Raw genomic sequence first — 7663 nt, forward strand, 5'->3', positions numbered from 1 at the left:
CAGCAAGGGGTTTTTATCCCTTAAACCAGAGTGGAAAAACCACATTTAAAAAATAAAAATCTAGAGATTTAGTTGTAGTCTATGATGTCATATACATAAATTGAATTACAGAAAATATAAATAAATATTTGTGGTGGAAACTTACCATTGACGCCATCTACCACGATTTCTCGCAAACTTTAGCTGCATCCACGAATAATCTGAAAATCGATAAGAAAATCTGTACCATCGATTTTTAATAGCAGAGCTTTAAACATTAAAAATCATTTATAATAATAACAAATACAGCGTTAACCATCGAATTCAGTTATCCTAATACAAATTACAAAATAAAGTAACCAAAACGAATCATCAACCACCAGCTTTCATTTATGGACAATCTTGAGTTAAAAATAGCTTACCTAATTAAAAACCATATCAGCGACAGTTTAAAATGCACCAAACGTTAGTTCGACACTAATTTACGGTAATACGAACACTTTTAACTACGAAAAACACGATTAAAACACCCGAATTTCCGAGACAAGCTTACCGACGCTAACACCGATATAATTAGCGCATGACAAGTAGTTTTCCACAGTGGTCAAAGCTTTCTAAGATTTTTCCAGAATAAATATAGGCAACCCAAATCTCATGTTATCCTTCAATAAAGAAATTTGAATGGGAAACAAAAGAAAACAAAGGCTTATAGTAATGCAAAATTATTCTTAATTGATAATTTGATATAAAACATTTCATAGCACACTAACGTTATTTTGTTTATTTAATGAAAACATTGTTTAATTAATAAAAACGTTTGAAATAAAAATGTACTACATTCATAAGACATTTTGTCATCAAATGTATGTAGAAAAGGGTGCAATTAGGGTGATGTCTCCCTTATAAGATATTTACTTAATAGACTTTATGTTATTTAAACTGTATAGTTGTTATATGAATATGAAATGAGGATTTTTAACAAAAAGAAATTAAAAAATGATTCAGGTTAAACGGCTTTAACAAATAATAACGGACAGACAGACACACGAGTGATCCTATAAGGGTTCCATTTTTCATTCGGACGTACGGAACCCTATAGATTAAATAAAAAGGATATCATTCTGATCCTGGAAGAATCGCTAAAAATAAAGTCAGAGACCGGTTAAGAAAAATGTCTAAAACAGTTACTTATTAAAAGTGAGTTCTGTTGTCACTTCAATTATAATTTCGGAGACGTTAACGGTTATCTTCGGTGGTTATATGTATTAGGAGACACGCGCCAGTAGAGATAATGCATGAAAGGGGCGCATACTTGAACACTTAAGCCTCGGAATAAGTAATTATGTAAAGGAAACGAAGAAAATGGGGATGGTACGCCGTATTCCCGTTGTGGAAGTAGCGCCGTTCTAACAGCAGATGTGCAAATATTTCATTAATTCCGTCTCGCATAATTTGCGTTTATTAAGCGAATGAATTTCATTCGCAAATACGTGTTTGTCTCGGATGCATTTCACTGTGAACGTTTTGTTCAATTTCTACCTCGTATCCACCCCCAACGTTTGCGAGAACAGTTAATGTACTCTAACCACCTCTGTCACTCCCACCCTTCGTAGCTCTACCCTAATTCCCGAAAAGAGAGCTAATTGCAACGAATGAATACAAACATTGAGTAACTTCTCTAATTTGTTTCCATGTGGACACAATTTTGTTCTTTTATATTAATTTGAAAGGACAGTGGGGTAACCGAGTGCAAGGGCGTAACTCAATTGGGCACCGAATACGGGTAGTCTTTGAAAATACCCTTCACTTGAACGCCAAACGAAGATTGAGAGATTTAACCACCCCTTACTACGGAGAGGTAACAACCAACTCAATAGGGTACCAAAAACTGCCAAACTGAACATCTCCCAATCAAAAGAACATTACCCCTAGGGCACACACTTCGTTACTGTTGCCTTTTCCTATGTATATAGGTACAATAGTAATAGCAACTTCTGCAGTGCGGTCAACCTGCCCAACTGAAAGGTAAACTAAAGAAGATCTCACTAGGTGTGCGATATTTGGCAGTTAAAAGTGCCCAATTGGGTGACTTCACAGTTCAAATAGTAAATAGTTATAACCGAAAATTGACTTTTCATTGTCACAAGAACATCAGGTCGAAGATTTTACTCCTGTCTCTGATTCTAGTATATTCTTAACTTGCCCCTCATATGTTAAAATCTGACTATCCTACCTCTTTTTTTCGTTATTGATTTCCATAATTATCAGAGTTTTCTTGAGCATTTTGTATACGTTCATGTCCATTGACGAAGCAACAGACTTTCAGGGAATATCCTGACTTTTCCCAAGTTTGTGGATTGAATCTTGATCTTCCCAAATAATCATAACGAAAAATTGAACTCGTTCGAAAATAATCCAAGATAAATTTCAAAAAAGACTTCTCGTCGTGATCGTCATCATCACAATAACATCAGGCCGAAGATTTTAGTCCTGTTTCTGCTTCCTATCTCTTCCTATCGTATTTGATTTCCATAGCTATCAGAGCATTCGTGATGAGCACTCTGTATAGGTTCATGCTCTTTAATGACGCAACAGGCTTCTGGGGAATATCCTGACTTTTCCTAAGTTTGGAGATTGAATCTCGATCTTCCCAAATGATCAAAACGAAAAACTGAATTTGTTCGAATATAATCCAAGGTAAATTTCAAAAGAGACTTCTCGTCGTGTTCGTCATCATCACAAGAACATCAGGACGTAGATTTTAGTCCTGTTTCTGCTTCCTATCTCTTCCTATCGTATTTGATTTCCATAGCTATCAGAGCATTCGTGATGAGCACTCTGTATAGGTTCATGCGCTTTAATGACGCAACAGGCTTCTGGGGAATATCCCAACTTTTCCTTAGGGCCGGGAGGGCTTTTTAGCAACATTATATCCTATAATGTCAAAACAGGAGTATATTTAATACACATTCGTGAGTAATAATGTAACATTACTGAGACCGTATAATTTCATTACTTCTTAGTCTTTATTCACGTTTAATAAACAACGTTAATGCATCCTCGGATCGCATTTCTAGTTGAGATAGAGAGAAGATGGTGAACTGTTGGTGGCTAATGTCAACACGTGTTACGTGAACTTTGGCGGTTATTATTCCCCCAAGCGAGGGAAACTTAGGAAGCCAACGGGATTTTTTGTTTCTAATAAACATAAATTAATTCGAAACCAGCCCTTGGCGGTTAAGGGTGAACATTTAGTTTGTTTCGGAGCCGAACTAAAATTGATAGTTGTTTCGAACGCGTGTTCTATCTCGTTATTTTCCCTAAGAGGGGAACTTTGCTTTCTCCGGTTATTTATCTTCTGCTTCTGGCCACAATCCACCTATAACGATCCCGAATCACGAGACGGGATCTTCAGTAAGTCACCCTTTTTAATTTTCATCACAACACCTGTTTACCATACAAATATTTTAACCTGCTATGCTAACATATATGCGTAGATCTTTTTCATCATCATCATAAGGTCGTCAGTCCTAAGACTGATTGGACACTCACCTTCACTCTTTCCTATCCTGAGCTAAACTTCGCATTTCCCTAAAACTAGAACAGCCCACATCCTTAACTATTTGTGAACTGTAATCTAATCTAGGTCTACCTCTAATTCTCCTAATTCCTGTTTCTGCCTCTAATATGTCTCTGACTAGACCTTCATGCCTGAGAAGGTGTCCTACCAACCTATCTCGCCTATTTTTTATTGACTTCCATAGAGTCCTCTGTTCTCCTATTCTTTCCAATACCTCTTCATTTCTAACCTTTTCTACCCACGATATCCTCATCATCCGCCTATAACACCACATTTCGAACGCTTCTAACCTTTTCTTTTCCGCCGCTCCCACTGTCCATGTTTCGCACCCGTACAACGCCGTGCTCCAAACATACACCTTTAACAACCTTTTTCGAATTTCTAAATTAACCGTTCGCGAGCATAGAAGTGACTTCTTTTTATTAAAGGCGACACGACCCTGCGCTATCCTCTGCTTTATATCCCTACTACTCCTTCCATCCTCACTTATCTGACTTCCTAGGTATCTAAAATCAGCCACTTCTTCTAATTTTTCGTCTCCTATCTTTATATTCGCTCTTTCCCTACTTTTTCTTCCCTTGCATATCAGTATTTTAGTTTTACTTTTATTTATTTTCATACAGTACTGATCTGTCAGTACCGCTTCCATTTTATTTAAAGCTATCTCTAGGTCCTCCTTGCTAGATGCTAATACTGCTATATCATCTGCAAATCTAAGCATACTAATCTTTTGCCCTTGCACATCTATCCCTACAGTTGTACTGTCTTTAATGATGTTGATGGCGTCTTCGATGTATAGATTAAAAAGTAGCGGTGACAGTGTGCATCCCTGCCTGACTCCCTTCCTAATATTTACTTCTCTACGTTGCATCCCCAGCTCTATAACTGCCTGTTGCTCTTTATACAAACTAAGTATCACTCTTCTATCTTTGTAATTCATCCCTACATTTTTAAGTATATTTAACATCTTGTCCCATTTAACATTGTCAAAAGCTTTCTCTAAATCTACAAATCCTATGTACGCAGTCTTTCCTTTTTCTATCGTTTTCTCTATTGTTACCCGTATAGCTACTATAGAATGGCCTCCCGCGTTCCTCTATTTCTTCTAAACCCAAATTGATCTTCCCCTAATAGTTCTTCCGCCATTTTTCCGTCCTCCTCTGTACAATTTTACTTAAGGTTTTTGACGCATGGGAGGTTAAGCTAATTGTTCGAAATGTCTCGCACCTATCCGCGCCGCTCTTCTTAGGTAATGTTACTATTACGTTCCCATCTACACCTGGCGCCTTATTATTCTTTAAATATTTTAATTCTACTAGATCTTTTAAATAAAAATTTAATAATAGCTAACTATTTGCGATCATCAAGGTGACGTTTCACCACCCTAACTCTCTTCTAATTCCGATTGCCTTTAATACTAAGTTAGTACCTAGAAATTAGATTTTATTAACAAATAAGCTTAGACTCGATGATATTGCAAAATGTCGAGTTTTTATTGTGTATGACTTTGATATTTCCATTAACACACATAAGCAACAGTGGAACACATTAATTAGAAAGGGAGGAAATTTGTCTGGGAAATTTGATCCATTCTCTGGAGCAGGTTCGTAGACATTTGTGTAGTGGCAGCTCGTGGCTAAAATTAGAGGGAGGTGGTGCTGCTCCAACCTTTGCTTTAAAACTGTGTAATAGGGAACAAATATCCAACACACGGCGAGTAAAAATCTACCTTCCGTTAGCACCCCAGGTTTAGCACTGCGGAATCGACAGTAATTTCTCCCCCTCGCAACCTCGCATGCGCACAACAGTTAAACACCTCGCCACTGGAACATAACATAAACATAACCTTACCCAAAGCTCCAACTGCTTCGGCAATAATGACCAGCAATACCTAATACTTTGTGTAACGCGACGTCGGTGAGGATCATGTACAATTTACTTGTCGGCGTACCAGCTGCTACGAAGGTCACGAGTAAGTACGTGTGTTTCGTCAAGCTGGCGAATGTTCTGGGGGTACTTTTTGTGCATTGTTTTTATCGATAACATTAAGTGGAAATAGAGAATGGTACAGTTCCACAGTATTTATCCACTACCCGCCACTAAATTTGTGTTTTATGTTTGTTATTGAAGACGACGATGACTTAAACGGAAAAACCGCGTCGTCTTTGCTACCAGCTTTTATTCGATTCAATAGTCCCAGCATCGCCTAGCGTCGCGACGCTCGTTGACTGGCACAACGAAGCCGTACAATAATATTGTTTTAGTCTCTACGGAATGGCTGCCACTTTATTTTAATGAAATCGAATTGTTTTCGGCTGCGCGCCACCGCCGGAAAATAAACTGTGTGAACGTTCCAATAAAACGGCACCATATTAAAACTATAAGTTAATAAAAGTGCCGTCCCAAAGATGCACTTAATACCGTCTCAAATGCTTTCTTAACAGCTGCGCCTTTGCAAACCGTTTAAACATTATTAAAAACAGCCAAGCGTCATATCGTTTTGTACTCAACAATGGGATCTTATTAAATTTTAAATTAATGTCAAACATGTTCTGCAACAGCCGAGTTCTCGGTTTGACCGGAACTGTTACTTCTATTATGTTCTTTTATTCTTATCGTCACGTTACGTTCTGTTGTTCTAACGTAGCAGTCACCACAGGAACAGGGTATTTTGTAAATTCCTTATATTAGTATCCGTCAAATGGGAGGAGCCTAAAAACATGGCGCCGATTAGGGAAAATTTATCGTAGTTCCTATAGTGTACCGTGCAATTTCCAAGTTTTTAAATTACGATAAAATGATAAGTATTGACACAATATGTGATTGGGCTGACACAAAGCCTCGGAAAGGAAATTTCGTTGAAGGTGAGCGTGTTTTTAATGCCAAACACATTATAAAATTCGGAAATAACAAATTCCGTCAAGTTTACTGCCTACTTTTTACAAACTTCGGATTTAAAAAGTGATTCCCGTTATATAATTGGTGAGGTGATTCTGGGTGATTTAAGCAATATCATACCAATGACTTGCACGTGCAAAGCCGATTTAAGAGAACGTTGCAAACACATTATTGCAACTTTGTTGTATTGCAGCAGGTAGGATCTTAACCTCAAAATACTTATATCGTATCATTAGAATTGTGTTAAATCAATTACACAGGAATAAATAATTTCTCACTTCATAATCTTAGTATGATTCTAGTTTTAAATATTAAGGTTATGACTGATGGTAAATACTTGCTGAAATATAATCATGTGGATTAAAATGACGTGAACAAATTTTTATTCCGGAATTCACTTCTTTGATACCTACTGCTTTCATCCAAGCTTCTATTAGTGTACTTTTTTCTCTAATTTTCCGAATATATTTTTTACATATATTTTATTGGAAAGTAGTTAATGTAGGTGAAGAGTGAAGATCTATGTCTGAAGTGCTATTGCAGCTTTTCACTGAACATATTAACTTTTTATTTGATTTAACTTTAGAAGAAAACTTCGTCGACTCCATCATTAAAAAATTTTTTACTTTTTTAACTTGTTTTATTATTTTAATAAACAATTTTACAATTTGCGTGCACAGTTCCTATGTAAATTTTTCCCTCATTCGAGTTATAAATTTTGCCACCAGATGGTGTATGCCCATTTGACGTATCCCAATAGTTAATGTCTTTGTAGAACATACTCTTTTTCGTACATTCCTTCCATCTCCGTTGATGGATGTGGAGTCCTCTGAAGAAGCTCGTACTAGCGAAACGTTAGGAATAAACGACGGCCTTCGTCTGTTCAAAAAGTAATTAATTCCAAATTCTTTGGTCTTCAAACCAAATCATTGAATTCAATTGTACACCGAGCGTATCATACAGTCTTGTTTATTTGCTGATAAAAAAGAAGTAGGGGGTGAAATAGGTTTATCGTAAATCAGATAACGGTTAAAAAATTTGACTGGGTGACAGGCAATTCCAGACGCAACTGAGAGTGCATACTAAATAATGACGCAATCACGGCGAACTCGAAAATGACAATCAAAAATCGAAAGCGATCTACAGAAACGTCGTTTGAAAGGGCCGGGACCTACCTACAATAACAAAAGCACGTTGATCCGGCGG

General features: G+C 37.0%; 1 long non-coding RNA gene across 1 annotated transcript in view; it reads right to left on the reverse strand.

Annotated features, from left to right (window-relative positions):
• LOC112906514 overlaps window positions 1-547 on the reverse strand; it is a 122631-nt gene extending 122084 nt beyond the window's left edge. Inside the window, exons 1-2 of the long non-coding RNA XR_003232387.1 lie at window positions 402-547; window positions 146-200 (exon numbers count right to left, since the gene is read on the reverse strand). This is a non-coding gene — a long non-coding RNA (uncharacterized LOC112906514). The remainder of the gene's footprint in view (window positions 1-145; window positions 201-401) is intronic.
• Window positions 548-7663: the final 7116 nt, after the last annotated feature.

This window comes from Agrilus planipennis, unplaced genomic scaffold (assembly GCF_000699045.2).
Source record: "Agrilus planipennis isolate EAB-ADULT unplaced genomic scaffold, Apla_2.0 scaffold8, whole genome shotgun sequence".
NCBI lineage: Eukaryota > Metazoa > Arthropoda > Insecta > Coleoptera > Buprestidae > Agrilus > Agrilus planipennis.